Source organism: Neodiprion fabricii, chromosome 7 (assembly GCF_021155785.1).
Source record: "Neodiprion fabricii isolate iyNeoFabr1 chromosome 7, iyNeoFabr1.1, whole genome shotgun sequence".
Taxonomy (NCBI): Eukaryota; Metazoa; Arthropoda; class Insecta; order Hymenoptera; family Diprionidae; genus Neodiprion; species Neodiprion fabricii.
The window spans coordinates 22,864,184-22,881,950 of record NC_060245.1 but is presented as its reverse complement, the minus strand read 5'-3'; the positions used below and the strand labels follow the sequence as shown (position 1 = coordinate 22,881,950).

Genomic DNA, 17,767 nt, shown 5'->3' with positions numbered 1-17,767 from the left:
TTAAGACCAATTCCTAGATAGTTAGACACTAAAAATTTATTATTTTGGTAATTTTATAACCAAGGATCAAACAGTTGCAACCGAAAAAGTTCAATAATTGGGACAGGGTCAATAACTGGTACACTTACCTTATATCATATCTGTGTTGCTCCTATCGAAAGCAAATACGAGAGACCATTTTATGCAGTAACGCGATAAGCCGGTGCTGCAGCAGCAGCTTCAGGATGACGAGGGTGCAAAGGATCGTAGTCATGGTCATACACGTTTGTCAGCCTTGAAAAGCTACGAAGCCGTGACAGTTTCACCGTGTCAATCCGCATGCCTAACCCAACGATCTCTGTCTCGGGGTTGTTAATATATCGCTGTTGCTGCTGCTGCTGCTGCTGCCGTTGCTGTTGCTGCACGAGACTAGCACGTCGCCAATGAGGAAGTAGGAAGGGAGGTAAAGCACGAGTCACGGCTGACTTGGAGGTGATAAATTGTTCGCCGTTGCTGCCGCTGCTGCCGCTCCTACTCCTTCTCTCTGGCTCTGGATGCCGGCAACTCTGGACCAAGGAGGAGGAGGAGGAGAGGATGTAAGGTCGGTCAGCCCGGGTGGTCAGGTAGATTAACCTGGACTATATAGGTGCGTAACCTAGCCTCAGAATCCACGCAACTTGGCGTTGCTGTTGGGTTGGGTGTATCAAACGCGAGTCGTCGCGGCGCCGGTTCACCCTCACTGTCTAACCTCTGTTATACTACCGTGAGGAGATTGAAGGGCGGATTGTTGAGGTCCTGGACTCGGTTGGTTGGGTGACGTTGTCGGATGGAAACGGCTTATAAACGGCTTAAGTCCCGTATAACCGGCTCTTCTATACACGGTCCCAACTCGGAAGCTCCAGTGATGGACGTCGAGCGGAGCAGCAGCAGGAACACGTTTGTGCAGGGCTCACTTACCGCGAGATAGTCATCTCTTGGTCGGATTATGTCACGCGATGTTAAATTTTAGGAAAACCATTTTTCCAACCAATATCACACATCAGTCATTCGATATCTGTTATGACAAAATTTTTATCCTTTACTTTTTACACCGCGAAGGATAAACTTGGATTAAATATTTCATAAAATTTACTTTGACGTCGAGATGAAATTATTAAAAATTTCTTTAAAAAGAAATGGATGAAGCTGTATACATACATATTTTAGGTCATACAAATTACGAATCGGGGTTTTACACACAATATTGCATTTATTGAACGAGTTCTTGCGTAGCATTGATTTCAACAAACCGTTTCTCACTGTCGAATTCAAAATTAATCCAACTTTGTTAGGTTTTGTTTTGTGTGTATAGCAGTCGCCTTGTATACATAAAGAACGTTATAAGAATATCCGGGTAAACGGTGAAAAATGAAAAAAACAAAACAAATATGATACTTGAACCATCAATTTCGAATGTCTACACTGTGCACGTAATAATATCTTATACCGTTTTCTCAATCGTCGTAGCATCGGGGTGCTGCAGGGTACACAACATTATTCGGCAATATATTTACCCGTGCATCGTTTTCGAATTCAGCGTCGAGGGGGTATTAAAGACAGGCAGAAACGGTATATTCAGCATCCCGTCTTTCTCCCCTCACCTCCCGATGTTCGGTATTATTTGCATACCGGGTACTCGAGATTTCTTGGCTTGGATTGGTTTTGATTTAGCTGGCTGTACGCGGTGCAGGCGGTATATGTATAGGTAGATAGGGGAGGAAGAAAATTGAGAGGAGAGGACAGGAGGTAGGAGGAGGAGGAGGAGGAGTGGCGAGGTGGAAGGAAACTCGCCTCGGATATCTCTTCTGCATCCTAATTACCTAATTTTCCTCGAAACTGCTCGAAATTTTGGTCCTGCTGCTCACTGCTGGTGGTGGTGGTGGTGGTTTGGTAGGGAGAGAGAGGCAAGCAGTTGCTGGCAGAGGTTTAGGTACCCCACGTCCCGGAGAGGAATGGAAAGGTAATGGAGGGGGGTGGCGGAGGTGGAGGAGGAGGACTTTTGGAATGGCTTTCATAAATCTTTGTCGTAAGAAAAAAAGAGGATTTATTTGGGGAAGGATATGCAGCGTGGCACCAACTCCTCCTCCTTCTTCTCGGCCTGATCGTGATCCTGATCCCATATTGAGGCGTAAACCCCGGGCTCGTTAACTCAGCGACAATGCCAGGTAGGCGGTCTTTTTTTTTGTTATCCAACTAGTATGGGTGGCAGCAGTCCAGGGTTGGGCGGATGTTGGGTACGTGGGGAAAACTCATCCTGCTTCTGCTGCTGCTGCTGCTGGTGCTGTCCATTCATGTACAACATACGGTGGTAAATAGATGATGGGTGTATGTGCACGATACTGTATATACATTAATACTACCTGTTCCGGAACACCAAGTTGAGCCGGTTGTAGCCGATCCCGGATTTTGGAGAACACAAAGTCCTCGGCATACTACCGGAATCAGGTTAACGGGATCAATTTAGATCGGTACAAAAAAACATGAAAAAATCCGAGGGCTTCTTCTTTCCTCCATATCTCGTTATCCCTTCACTTTGATATTCTTGAGATATTCTTTTATTTTTGCAACATTTTTAACATCATAACGGTGAAATGTGTGTAGATGTGAAATTAGAGTTGGTTTGCATATAAATCGTTTGTACAATCATAAAATTGACGGAATGAAAAAAAAACGTTTTATATGTGATATCTGATGTAATACTCGTAAAGATTTGACGATATTTGTGTATATACATGTATGTTTATCTGAATAGTAAAATGGACCGCGAATTGGTAATAAATTTGAGAATTTTAGTGTCCACGTTACGTATGCATACCAGAGAATGAATTATAGATAGGGAGAGAAACGGAAAGCTCGTAAGCTTAACTTTATGCTCTAAGTAGTTGGTGGTGTAGGTGTACAAATTGGCGTGCGCGAAATGTTAAATCCCCCTTTTTCCGCAGTCGTTGTCCTCGTTTGTCGTTGCAATGGCGTTGATGCGCGGTTCATTAATTAGACCGTCGTTAAATGTGGCTAGGTGGAGTTTTCTTCTTCTTCCTGGAACGAAGTACAACGTTGGGGGTTGACGGTTACTACCTACCTTTCTTTTTTTCTTTCTTTCTTTCTTTTCGCGTTGAGGTACCCCTAACGCTTGTAAATGGAGAGGACCGAAGTGTAGGTAAGTGGAGTGAAGCGGAGCAGAGTGGAGTTGAGTGTAGTCGAGTCGAGTCGAGTCGAGTCGCGTCGAGTGGCGTTTGGCGGTTATAGACACTGCGGGTCGCGGACTGTAATTAGATCGTCATTCGATGGTTTTCGGCAAATGGTACGTTTCAAAAGTATCGTAGTTTACGGGGGGTTATACCTACAGAGGTATTTTTGAAAAAGTGTCGACCAGTCTTCACGTTGGAACGAAATACTTTCTGCAAACTTCTCTCTTCCTCTCTCTCGAATCTCAAATCTCGGTGAAACTTTAACTGCAAAATTCACGTAACGTCTCAGCCTCCGCGCTGCCGCTTCGGTCGCATAAAACTTTTCTACATCGATCTGCTGCTTTGGTGTACCAAACCAACTCTGGAATTGCGTATCCAACATCCAAAGTCGGGGAAGAACCATTTTGGGGTATGACTTGAAGGGGGGGAGGGGGGGAGGAAAGGGGATGTAGGGGGATGATAATAATGGAGATAAGACCTTCGGGAATCTGGTCCGAGCCAACTCAGCTGAGCTGAGCTGAGGTTGGTTTTCTCATCTTCCTCGAAACGTTCGTTCGTTCGTTCGTTCGTTCGTTGATATCTCTGTCGACTCTGTCGTCGCATGTGTAACACGGATGGATGGATGGATGGATGAAAGGAGGAAAGGAGGAAAGGAGGAAGGGAGGAATGGACCCTTTTGGCATGTTAATTCATTGCCAAAGCCTCTACGTTTCTCTCTTTCTCTTTCTCTTTCTCTCTCTCTCACTCACTCTCTCTCCCTCCCTTTCTCCTGCTCTTCCCTCTCACTTCACTGGGATCGATAGGGAAGGAGGAGAATGGAGCGAAGCTCAGCGTAATTATTTCGCCAGCGCCAGTCGACTCGAAATGCAAACTAGCAGACGCCGGAGGAGATTACGTGACAGTCCGGAATCCAGCGAACTTCGACGTTCCCCATTTTGGACCAACGCCGGCACTCTGGAGTATGTGGAGTGGATGGATAGATTGTTGTCATGTGTTCACATCTCGGCGCGAAATACAGGGGCAAGAATTCGCCGGCAATGTAGAGGAAAATTTGAAATTTTGATCAAGAGATTATAGGTCATAGTCGTCGATAAGTATTTCGTTGCGGAAGAGGGAAAAAAAACTTATTCTTCGCCGCGATTTACCATTTTCCCCATTTCTTTTTTCGAAAAGAGCTTTCGGATCGGTACATTTTTCTTCGCTATTCCGTTATTCAGCGGTGAGACCATTGTTGGCAACTCGTGGGGGAATAAAACTACCTACAGAATAAGATCGGATAAGGAATGCAATACGTTGGAGTTTCGGTTTAGTGATACACCTCCCACCACGTGGTGCACAATAAACGGAGCACCGTCTGTCTATAACATAAAGTCAATAACATTAACAGTAGAGAGATAGAGTATCGAATTCCATTCCATTCCATTCCATTCCATTCTCCTCTGCAACGTTATACTGTCGGGTTTTCTCCTTCACCTCTTCGGGGGGAAAGGTAGAATAAGAAAATGAGAATAGAGATACGAAGGAGCAGATGGAGGTGGAACAACACGAAGGGAACCGTAAGAACCGTTACTTTTCAGGATAAACCCCTTCATCGATGGGAAAAGAATCGCAACAGTGGTATCAAGATCAAAGTGAATCTCTACACCGAGATTTCGCGTCGTTAATCATTAATGATACACGAGACAACAGGGGATGGGATGGGATGGGATGGGATGGGATGGGATGGGATGGAATGGATGGATGGATGTTCCGTACGGCGTTCCACCTCGTCTGAACCCGTCTCTTCGACAGTTTTTTCTACTTCGTCTCTTCTTTGCTTGTTAGAGTCTTTTTTTTGCTTGTCAGAGTATCTTCTTTATTTTAACTATACAAAAAAAGAAGGAAAAAAATATCCTACACAGTATCGATTTTAAGGAACACAAGAAGAAGGTAACTTTTTTGTCGCGACGGTTTTCTTCAACATTATCAAAAATTCACCTGACACTGACGACGCGATGATTAGAGGAGTTTGCCTTTTAGACCAGACTCGAAACTACTTCTGGCACCAACAACTTGTACAAAATACGCTACGCTTACCATGTTGGTGGTGGTGGTAGAAACAAACGCGGATTCACGATGTTGAGGAACACCAGTAACAACAGCAGCGGCATACTAGGCCGCCATCTGGTCGTCCTTTTTGGGAATTAAATTTCACTTCCCCTACCTAGTATGGGAATAACCTGAATGCGAACGTTTCCAGAGAAACCACTTCAAAGATAACCGAAGCTGAGGCTCTTCTCGTCGGCGCGGCATTGAGATAACAAAACTCGCTTGCAACCCTCCTTCTCCCCCCAACTTCCATGACGTTGGCAACAATCGAGCTCGCCTTTGCTCCGAGAGGAACAGGGAATAATGGAATAAAGGAAGAGGATGAGGGAAATGGAATGAGAAAACCATTGAAACATTCGGCGTCAACCTCGTCGTTGGTGTTACGTCTAATCTACATGCAGACTTGTACCACCGTAAATGGCGACTCAAAATGTCACCATTCAGTCCTGCAGGCGTCGCGTCCCGACGTCGTTCATCTATTCGCGCTTTTGCGTCTGTGCACACACGCGTATAGTCACAATATACTCCTAACGATACATTCACCACTCTTCTATATCCGAGGTTTATTGCGGCCCCCTACATCGCATTCGTTCGTCGCCACTGGCGGTGGTGGTGGTGGTGGTGGTGGTGCCTTATACCGTAGTTTCGCCGTGTTTCAACCTCCGACCGAAGTACCGGAAACCGGGCCAGTAGAGTCGTTGGTGGTTCCGGAATTGGGAACGAACTAGTCATCCTCCACCTACTACTACCACCACCACCACTACTACTACCACTACTACTACTGCTACCAATACCTGTACTCTATCCCGCTGCTTCTTGTGTCTCGTAAATTGACAGATAGAGACGACGGAAACTCTCGGTAACTTGTGGTTGAGGAGCATTTCTTGAAACTCTTACTGCTTCTGGAGCAGGACGATTGCGAACCAAGAGAATAAAAGTGCCATGCAGGATATACATATATATATATATATATATGTATATATATATGTATGCATGTATGTATGTATGTATGTTATACGTACATATAACGAATGGCGAATGTTGAATCCATGTCTTTTCAATCGTTCACGGTAAACGATTCTGAAATCTTTTTCTCTACTGTATTTTATTACGTTCATGCGGCACGGGAACGGGAAATCGGGAATTTAAGAAACGTAAAACTAACTCTATGAAACTTCCTCTTTTTACACGTCGAACTTGTGATAAATTGCGAATCTTTCAACTTTCGTCTTATCGTGTCGGATTTTAAAATTAAAAAGGGTAAAAACTACCTCACGCGACGTCGTGTGTGGTCGTGTAATTAATATCAGTTGTTGTTAATATTTGACACTTGCGTCGAAGAGAAAACTTGGTGTGTACTTAATTTACCTTTGAATATACGTACGTACAACATCAACGTCGAGGTGGCTGATTTTTCATGCTCCTCGTTCCTTTTTTTTTTTTTTTTTTCCGTTTTTTCCGCCGTACGAATATGTGTCTCTGCCAGACTAGCTACCACGGCTACCACTATAAATTCCACCATCTACCTGGTTCGCAAAACTGGTTATCATATTATCACGCTGTCGTGCCTCGTGAAAATTGCCCATCAAGACCACGCTTTTCATAGTCGAACATATCATGTCTCTCTCCGCTAACATCCTTCACTTTGTGTGTATACGTGTTACGTGTACATCATCGTATGCGTTTGTACGCCTGTATGTGTGCGTGCTTGCGTGTGTGTGTTTGTTTGTTTGTACACCGTGAAAAATTTGCCAGAGGTAATTGTGTTTTAGACAAAAAAAAAAAAATATAAAAAACGTAGAGCTGAAAAAAAAGTAACAGATGACGGAGCAAACATAAAACGATTAAAAATACTGTAACGCCGTCAGTCCGCAGTTGCATTTGACGATTCGCAAGTTACGCAAAAATTCACAATGCATCGTTTTTTTTTTTTACGTTTTTTAAAAATCAATGAACATAATCTCTCGTCGAGGAATGCAATTAACCGTTTTTCATCGTACGAAGATGAGAGGATGTTGACAAATTTTGTTTCAAATATCATGTATAATACGTAAAATACATTCCGCGCCAACTCAGTAAACGGTTGATCGTGACATTTATTTTTTAATTTCACCAACGATTTATCCTGCGTTAGTACGAACCCTGAAAAAGCTTGGAAACAAAATTGTCAAAGTTTTTTTAATCGCTCGTCTTTAACCTATGACTTTTCTAATTTTAAATCTATCTCAAAAACACCGAAATTGATTTTTGTGAAACAAGAAAAACAAAACGTTTTGTTTCCGAGATGAAACATTTTCACCCAAGATTCAGAGCGGGACCTTGATTTTTGTATTTATTTTTTTCATCTTTTTTTGCTATTTTTTCAATCGTTTTTTCTATATTCGTACCTGTAAAAAAACTACTGTAAAATATCGCAAAAAATAAATTGTGAGCGTATCTTATGCTGTATGTATGATATTAGATTTTTAACAGGTATGAAAATAGAAGAAACGATGAAAACTGAAAACAGAAAACCACGTCCCACTCTGATGAATTTCGCGTGAAAATGTTTCGTTTCGGAAACCGAATGGTTTTTTTTTCTCTTGTTTAATAAAAATAAATTTGTGGTGTTTTTGAGAGATGCATTTAAAAAATCATAGGATTAAGACGAGTGTTTGAAATCAAAACGAAATTGCAAATTTTTTTCGAAAGCTTTTCAGGGATCGTACTAACGTAAGAAAGATCATTGGTCAAACGAACAAAATGTCATGGTCAAACGTTTACCGACGTAGAATGCCCCATAAGTAGATCGATAGAGGAACGAATTCGTTCAGTTTTACCCCTGTGGAGAACCAAATGAAATATCAATCATCGTTACAAGTTTCAACTGTAACAAGTATAACACCCGATTGGATTCTCGAACCTTCTTTTTTGTCCTCCGATTCTACGTATATAATTTAGGGTAACGCAATCTCGAGGAATAATAATAATAATAAGAATAATAACAATAACAACAATAATAATAAAAAGAAGAACAAGAAGAAGAAGAAGAGAAGGAAGATGAGTATGAGGACGAGGATTCCGCCGTTTAGCGAATCGAACCCTGGGGACAGGGTGTGTGTGCGTGTGTGTGTGTGTGTGTAGGTGTATATGGAAGATGGGAAGTTCCCTTTAACCGTTGGGTTCGCAACTTGCGTCGGGGGATAAGGGGAGGGGGGATAAGGCTGATTAGCATTCTAAATTGAGGCGTTGCGGTCGGGCAGTTGGTGGTGGTGCATGGCGTAGGAGGAGGAGGAGGAGGAGGAGAAGGAGGAGAAAGGGTGGTGGGGGTGGGAGGGCAGTTTCGTCCAATAATTCGACCCGCTGTACAGCGTAGGTAGGTATAGGTAGGTCGGTAGGTACTGTAACCGGTTAGTTCCTGCTGCAGGCGATGGCCATACACTCCTGGAATTACAGCCCCCTTCTCGGCATCCCCCTAACCATCCCTCCACCCTCCGCGAAACCCGGCGTAATAGCCACGATCCGGCGGTGCGCAGACAGAGGTTGGTGGTAGGCGTGGGTCAGAGGACCAGGCGGAGGACCACCACCGCACTCTGCAATAGGTTAGACATTTGCATTAATCCGCTTTGCCCTTTGCCCGTTGCCGCTGGTGGACATTCCGTATTACGCCTGCCGATGGCCAATTAACCAACCGGCATGCATGGGATCATGGAGTCGCGGCAGCCGTTTACTCGCCCTCGGATTATACAATGTAACGTTATTAGCCTTATCGAGGAGCTTGTTCTTTCAATGCATGGAAGTATTACGTTGGAGTTGGCGAGGTTGTTGTCGCGTGGAATATTCGAAGAAGAAGAAGGAAAAGAAGAAATTCCAGTCTTCGTTACTTGACGGTTTTCTGGAAGGTTCGGGCTATCCATTCCGCTATCATCGAAATTCTATGGAAATATTTTTTCGTTGTCTTTCCAATTACTTATGTATTGTTTATACCTTTGTGCGAACTGACTGGGTGCCATTTTCAAATATTAGTCAATGATGAAACAGGCCGTTAAGAGAAACGTTATGAAATGACGACTCAACCGTAAAGTCAACTTTTTTCACCTCAAAAGCGGAACGAAAGTCGCATGATTTTCCCTAAAACGCATCAGCGGGAAATATGAGGCTAATTTAAAAGTTACAAAATTTCAAATAAATATTGCGGCCAGAGCCGAGTCGGACATAAAGTCCTTTATGTATCACAGGAATAAAAGTCGACTTTATTCCCTTGTTACGTAATGTAATCATCTAGAATTTCATGCAGAAGAAGGGAAAGGTTGTTCGTATCCGACGTTTTTGCGCGTCGTATTCCTTTTTTTTTTTTCTTTTTTCTTTTTTAACTTCATTTATTTTTCTTACCACCTACGTATCACCTCGCGTCACACTTTTTTCATCGCTCTAAAATTTCTGCTTATTCCACCTACCGCCGATGCTGTTTATACTCTGGATTCGGGGTTTTTATCGTACATTTTAACCAGGTTTCCTGCATCGTCGCCTTCTCTTACTTCCGCCACCTCGGCAATTTTATCCATGTCGTCGGGCAGAACGTCGCGTCCACCCCCAACCCCCTAACCCGCAGGTGATTACAGTCAACGCGGGGCAAAGCCTCCCTTAATTAACGGGGCTGCCGGCGACCGAAGCCCGCAGCTATTCGCTGTTCCTGCTGCAGGGCGTTGTGCCGCCTCTGTGTGTACGGGATCGACTCGTTCCCTTGGTATTTAACACGCATGCACAAAGCTTGGTAAAGAGTCGTCGAATGTTATTAATTGACTCTGTTTTAACTAACGGAAACACCGCGCACACACCCTTCGTGATTATGTCAACGTCACTTGGTTTGTTATACCGCCGACAGCTTTATACTCCTCTAATTACACGCATATATACCTGTACTTTATATTATAACAGAAATTTCCGAGGCTTTCTTCTCTATCGATTTACGATCGATGCTACGGAAAAACTGAACTTGATTGGTTACTTTTTCTTTTATTCAATTATCGTATCGCAGTTACGGGTATATTTTGTTCCATGAATTCTTACCGAGATCTGATCAATTATTTTTATGATTATTCTTATTATTATTATTTCGAATTTTTTTTCTCTCGATATTTTACATTCAGTGTAATTAGTAAAACGATAATTAGAAATGTTTGCACGTATAAACGGTATTGTAACAAGTCTGTGGGTACAGATTTGTGAGTAAGGGTAAAAAACTGGTATTACCGATTGATGGAAGGAGAATTGAAAATAGAGAAAGATAAAATTCTTTGTTTCGAACTTTTATATTCTTTTACTTCACCGTTATACTTGGACTTTAGAAATTTTTAATATTCTATAAATTGAATATCCGCTTCTTCGAAAATTCGATAATTGTACAGCCCTTCGATTTTTTCGTTCATCTGTATTTTTAATCCCGCCTATATTTATCATTTATTTACGTTATTCGGATGCTGTTGCCGAAGGAAATGAAGGAGGAGGAGAGAGATTTCAAGGGTATACGCGTCGCGGGTGTTTATTATTCGAAGGGTCATATTTACGAGGTACAAACATGCCGCTGTGGGACCTTCGTCGCCGTAGGCTTACGGCTTCTCCAAAATTGTCCCTACGGACCTACTTCTTCCCTCCTTTCTCCCTTCTCTCTCCAATTTGTATACCGGCACTTGTTCAACAATATTCATACCTATATAATACCTGACGAAAGAAAACAATTTCTACTTAATTTACCCTGCAGCAGCGTCCTAATACACGAAAAACAATTGTTTACGATGTTTCGTTTGTGAATTCATTATTTGTTGCGTCTCGTTTCTTATTATGTCGTATTGTTTGAAAGAACACATCGGGCACTTTGTACCTTGGAAACAATGTTAACGCTGCGTTTCGATTCGATTCTCTCAATTAGAACCGGCGGAGTTGTATTTTACGATCTCTTTTTATTAAAAAAATTTTTGTCACTTACCGTTAACTTGTTTTTCATTTTTTTTTTTCACAACCCAAATTCTCGACATCTACTATTTTTATTGTCCTAGTTGATTTTGTTGTGTCCTTTAAAAGTACCTGTTTGGAAATTTCGTGTTTTTTTTTCCCCCATTCAACAACATTGAATGTAAAAAATAATACCGAGTTGAATTTTTCGTTGCGGATGACGTGTCGTTTTTAAAAACGAGAAATCTTATCTTTTGCAATTAATTCGTAATAGGGAATTATTGGGAAGTTCTTTATCCCTAATTGGACTAACAATGAATCCTTTCAAACCAGTCAATTGTTTCCAGTTTTATTTTAAACCTCTTTTTGTTTCTCGTTTCCCTCATTTATAAGGGGATGTGCGATAGCTGTTACCCGATATTCTTATTATTGTTATTATTATTACTACTACCGTCATTAAAAAGTGAAAGAATAACACAGGTCGGTGAAAGAATATTTTATTTCAGCCGCGTGGGATGTTTTTGGTAAATATTATGTTTTCGAGTACGATGAATCGAAAGAAGACTTCCATTTCCCTCGATCACGTACGGTATTTTTACAAAAAAAAAAAAAAAAAAAAATTATAATAAAAAAAACCAAGATTTCATTACAACGATCCAAACAATATTTCATATAAAATTGAATAAACAATTTCTTCACGAAATGTACGTAAAGTTCCGTGTTCGTTCTTCTTCTCTTTGATTCCGCTTTCCATTTTCACTTTCCCTGTTTGTATTTATGCTCGAGTCTCACTCTGATACGTATTAAATGAAAGTAAGAATTTTATAATCAAGGATAAGATAGCAGATTTTGATTTTGCTTTCTTATCAGGACCGTCTCTCGGGTATTCGTGTAATACCTACAAGTAGGTTTAGGTACGTGTACCTACATATAACCCTTCCCCCGTGCAGCTCGTTCCGGAACACCTCCGATCCAATATCGTACCGTTTGCCGTATAGATCGTACGCACACAGAGACCTCGCGTACCTACCTAACCATACGTACAACTCTACTGCCGACCCTTTATGGGGTTGCAGGTATTTATCGAAGGGGTACAGTGTAAACTCGGCGAAAACCAACAGCCAGATTTAGTTAGCCACATGCTACCCCCCCAACGTTTAGCCGCACATTTGTACAGGAGACGATGCACGCTGGTTCGTTCCTTCACAAGTTACGTGCAAACAGGCTTCCAGATACAAACCCATCTCTAACGCACCTACCTTTACTCGTACGTCTAACACGCTTTACACCTACATCTCGGCGAAAAGCCGAAGGTGTAAACGTCTGCTAATCCTTCGGGTGAAAAGGAGCCGCGAGATTCTCAAACCTGTGAAGTTGCCTGCTTCTTTTTTAATTTTCCTTTATCGCAACGCGCGAATTCAATCGGTTGCGCATAATAGAATACATTGTATATTTATACATATACATGTATGTATGTATATGCGTATGTATTATGTTGGTACGGGTTTCTATTCGCACGAAATATTTGTTTATACGAAAAATGCGCAGGTTGTGTAAAAATTTAGCGTCGTCGCGTTGCGGGTGGAAAGGATGCGAAATACCCTTGTTCTACTTTTTTCATTATTATTATTACTACTACCACTACCACTATCGTTATAATTATCATCGTTACTATTACTGCTACTACTACCACTACCGTTATTATTATTATTATTATTACTATTACTATTATTATAAAGTATCGTAGAGTAGAAAATCCCTGCGAAGTACATACGGCGGTGGTGGTGGTGCTGCGGTGTCCTTATTTCGCTAATTGAAGCAGTTACGTTTTACTAAATGCGGAAGGAGGAATTTTAGGGGGCGCGGGCAGAGGTGGAAGGTGTGTAATAAAAGCAGAATGAAGGAGTAAGGGTAGGAAGGAAAGAAGGAAGAAAGGAAGGAAGGAAACTGCGAACCTACGTGTGTTTACGTATAACGTGTAAAAAGTTTCTTCTCGCCAGGCATTTTCCAGTGATAAAATTAAACATTCCTGTGAAACAACTAATTTCGAAACAACGCTGCATATATATGCGTGTTATAAAAGTTATATGTGTATATGTATTTGGAGCTCGGAATTGGACGAGTTTAATCGTACCGCTGCTCTTCAAGCTTTGTTATCTTTATGCCTCATTATATGTACAATGTGTATCTAACTATATTTTATGAGAATTTATTAGCAACTTGCAACCGCACGAACGTTATATAAAGCATGCATCACATATACATATACATATACGATATATATATTTGAGATTTTTATTAGTTTTTTTTTTCATTCAAAAACTGTATTAAATCTTTTTGGGAAAGGAATTGTTTTTTTTTTAAATTTTTTCCTACCTCTTTTCCTCTCGGAATTTTCTGTAAACTGAATACTTATTACCTCGATTTATATTCGTTTGGAAAATCGCGTGAATAAGCCGAGGCTGATTTTCGTCTAATCGGATTTTTGTTTATTCTCTTTTTCTTCTGAAATACTTTTATCCCTTGTTCTTTTTTTTTTTTTTTTTCCACCCCCCGAGTTACTTGTAACTTTTTGACGCGCGCATGACGGCAGCAACAATTTTACAGACTTTGACGGGTCTCCTCGTACATACACCGTATAGTCTGGATATGTCCCGAGTGATCGGGGAACTTCGTTACCGACTCTTCTTCTTCTTCTTCTTCTTCATCTTCTTCTTCTTTTTTTTTTTGAAAGTTGTTGTTGATCGAACTCGGGCTGTTTTTGAAACCTCTGCCCTGCGCACTTTCAGCCAACCCAACCCCGAATTTATTCCGCACGATTATGCTTTCCGCTTTATATTGTATAACTTAACTTTAACGTGTTTCGGAAAATTCAACCTGCAGCTTCGTCAAAGAAACGTTGCTGCGTGTTAAAATTTCCGTTTATGCGCTCTCTGTAGTCGTATTTCATCACGATTAGCTCAAGTACGAGAGAAAGAGCCGGAGAGGGAGAGAGAGAGAGAGAAGTAGAGCAGACGGATGAGGTAGACGAAAAGTGTTTTGAAGTTATTTAATTAGAGAACGAGAGGAGGATACGGGGTATGGCGAGGTAAAGCACTTTAGAGCGCTGGATTCAACGATTCGCCCGAGCGAGAAGAACTAGAATGATAAATGGGATTTGAATCATTAATTAACGGAGCGGATACCAACGCGTTGTTTCGCTTCCTTTAATCTCGAATCGTGAAAATACCGATTCTTCCACGCGTTTTCAGCGTTTCTTCTGTTATTGCGATACGATGAAAATTAAGAACGAGATAGAAAGACGGTAATCGAAGTTATCGTCTCGACATTTTTTCATCTCGATCTTTTCAGGTTTATCGCTGTCGATTTTTTTAACTCCCTCGAGTAAGTATTCTGTGACAATAAGCAGAATTTTTTATATAATCGATTCGAGAAAGAAAAGTCGAGGTTTCATGTTTTGATCGTTAATTTTTTCAACTAATTGTGTATCAATGGATTTCGATGACGATTCGTATTGGTCTAAATTTCCGCGCTTTTCTCTGTCCAATTGTCGGAGGAAAATACTTCGCTGTTTGAAAAAATAAAAAAATAAAAAAATAAAGATGGTTCAGAAATTATTGTCAAAAATTTTTCACGCCAGGTTCAATGTGACATTGAACAGCTGAAACTGTAACCTCTTTTTTTGTCCTTCTTCTTTTCGGAAATGGTAATTATATTATATATATTAATAAACGTCAAGTGTGATATTAATATTTTTAATTTATGCAAGGCACGTGTGCTTAGAACCGTGAATTGCTGGCTTGACGCGAGTAAGAAGTAGACGGCTGCTTTATTGTTCAGTATAGTGTGCTTGGAAATTACGAGAGCGAGAAAGAGAGAGGGGAGGATGCTGTATGAAATTGCGAGATTCTTCTTTTCACTCCCTAGCTCGGTTCCTCTAGCCATTTAGCGCTGCACGGAGTGAATAAAATTAAATTAAAATTTTGAAAATTTTTCATACTCCGTAACGACTTTTCGCTGGTGAAATAAATTACGCTCAGTTATATAGCGTCGTGGACACGTTATCTCTTTCTATGATTTTACATCGTGTTTCTCATCTCCTTTTTTGTTCACCCTCTGGAATTTCTCCGTATGTACGCACCAGTTTTTCGAGAAAATTTTAAAGAAACAAAGAGAAATTTTTTTTGTTCAACGTAGTAGACGAATGAATAATAATTATTACATGTAATATATTTCGTTGCATGGAACTTGGGGCAAGAAAGAAAAGTTATCTACGAACGTAAATTATGTTTGTTATTTTTATTCTCATGTTTTTCACTCCACCGGATTTCGATGTTGCAAAAATCAAACATTTGTATTCAACCTGAGGATCACGATCCGTAACGCGACGATTTATCAACCGGGAATCTTATTCTCATCAATAAAAAGTTGGTATTAAATTATAACCATTTTATAACGTTAAATCGATAATGAAAAAGTCGTCGGATACACTTGGCGAAACATCGACTTGTACTTGACAGTACAAAAAACAACTGAGCTTGATCTTTCGCGTAACGTAGAAAGCTCGTATAAACTTTTCACGGGTTGCCACGGTGAAAAAATGTGAAATTTATTTTTCCCTCAAACACCCCAACGTATCGTATCTCAGTTAACGTTTAACCCTTTTCCAAACGAAATATTTCGTACAATCGAGAATGTTTTAATTTTTTGCTCGCGCTTCTCGATCTTTCGATTTACGCAATAGCTCCGCGGTCCAGGCTGCGATCGCTTACCGTTTCCAATCAGATTATCGACGTCTAACCGAGCGAAAGGGAGGGAAGGCTGCGGGTCCCGCCACCTTCGTAGGTTCGCCCTTCTCATTCACCCTTACCGAAGCTGCAACTCCGAGCTTAAGTTAGGTAAAGATCTGTTATCGGGAGGACCCGAGCAGCGAGTCTACCCGCGTCCCCCTTATCTCGCCGCTCTCTCCTCTCTCTCTCTCTCTCTCTCTCCTTTCCCTTCGTCGTTACGCAAGCCGCGAACCGACCGCCTGCAACCTCAGGGGAAGAAAAAAAAAAAGGGAAGAGGTTCCCGAGGGGAAGAAGAAGGCAAAACGGGTTTCGCGCTTCTTCCGACCGATCGAACGTCAAAATGAAAGGAAAGGGCTGATCTCGCTCGTTCGCTCGTAAACTGCCCTGCTAAGGGAATCGATACGAAGCACACCGCGGAGCTTTAGAATATATTCAAGTTATATTGCATATTTTTTTTTCTATACTCTTTAAGAATTTTTCAAAGTGGTTAGAAATTGGCGAAATATCGCTGGTGGTGCGGATCAAGAAAAATGGATCAACGCTGAGAGAAATTTTTAGATCCGGTTACCGCTCAGTTCTGAAGTATTTTCATTTTTTACCGCGATCGAAAAATATAGTTCCAGGTAGAAAATGAAAATTAGTTTCCAAACAGTTTTTTTTAACGATACCTGTTTTACTCAATTTTTCTAGCTACTGTAATAAATGAAATTTTTCTCAGTGAAGAAATATAACACGTGTAACGTAGTTATGATTATCATTATCCCCAGATTATTATTTTCTGACTTTTTCATCAATTAGTTTTTGGAGTCATACGAATATTGGAATATTCTTGTATTATACGTATCATGGATATTAGTTTAGGATTTTTAAAATACAACATATTTTGCACAGTGGAAAATTTTTCGAACCATCGCAACTTTATTGTAATTGATGGATGGTCGGAAAAAGCACCTCAGGGTGGTTCTAGAAAAGTATTCGAATATTAATAACGAACGTAGGAAAAAAAATTTGGTTTTAAAGGCCTCTCGTACTGTCACCTCAAAAGAGGTAATTTAAACCCGGTCGACTTGGCACGGAATGCCTGGTATAATATTGCATAATATAGGCAGTAAACGCTCTCCCTGCAGGGTGTATACGCGGGTATTCGTTTTATTTATGCAAATATTTCTGCGTATATATCGGCCGCTACCCTCTCCCGGGGCGATGCAAAAATCTTTCGTATGAAAAATCAAAGCGAAAATCGTAGGGCTTAGAAAGTTGCCGGGGGGGCAAAGAGAGAGAGAGAGAGAAAGAGAGAGAGAGAAGATTCCGGAGGGAACGACGATTGCTGCTCCGGTTGAATCTATTGAACATATATATACACCTGTATGTATTCGTGTATGGGGCATTCCATGCCAATCCGCAAAAACCCTTTTACCCCGACAAGTTCAGCATTTTTTATTTGGATCTTATTTACATAATCGACTTTGCTGCAAAAACCACGAGAATATTTCTGAGAATAATTTGTTTCTTTAGTCCTTACACAAGCCATATCAAAAACGTAATTTGTTTCTAAAAAATTCACAGACACTCTTTGATGTGAAACGATTATTTTAAGCCCAGAACGAGAGTCTGATTCCCGTTTTTTTTTTTATTTCGACAACGTCAACGCAAGTTGTAGCTTTTTTTTTTAACGTTTCGGCGCTTCTTCTCGGAATTTCCAAAAGATGAATCACAACAGGCGATAAGTATCTTGAAGAAAAATCAATATTT

The 17,767-nt window shown here is 40.9% G+C and overlaps 1 protein-coding gene across 3 annotated transcripts in view; it reads left to right on the top strand.

Annotated features, from left to right (window-relative positions):
• LOC124186052 (hemicentin-2) overlaps positions 1-17,767 on the top strand; it is a 165,916-nt gene that overhangs the window by 29,263 nt on the left and 118,886 nt on the right. The gene's annotated exons all lie outside the window — the stretch shown is intronic.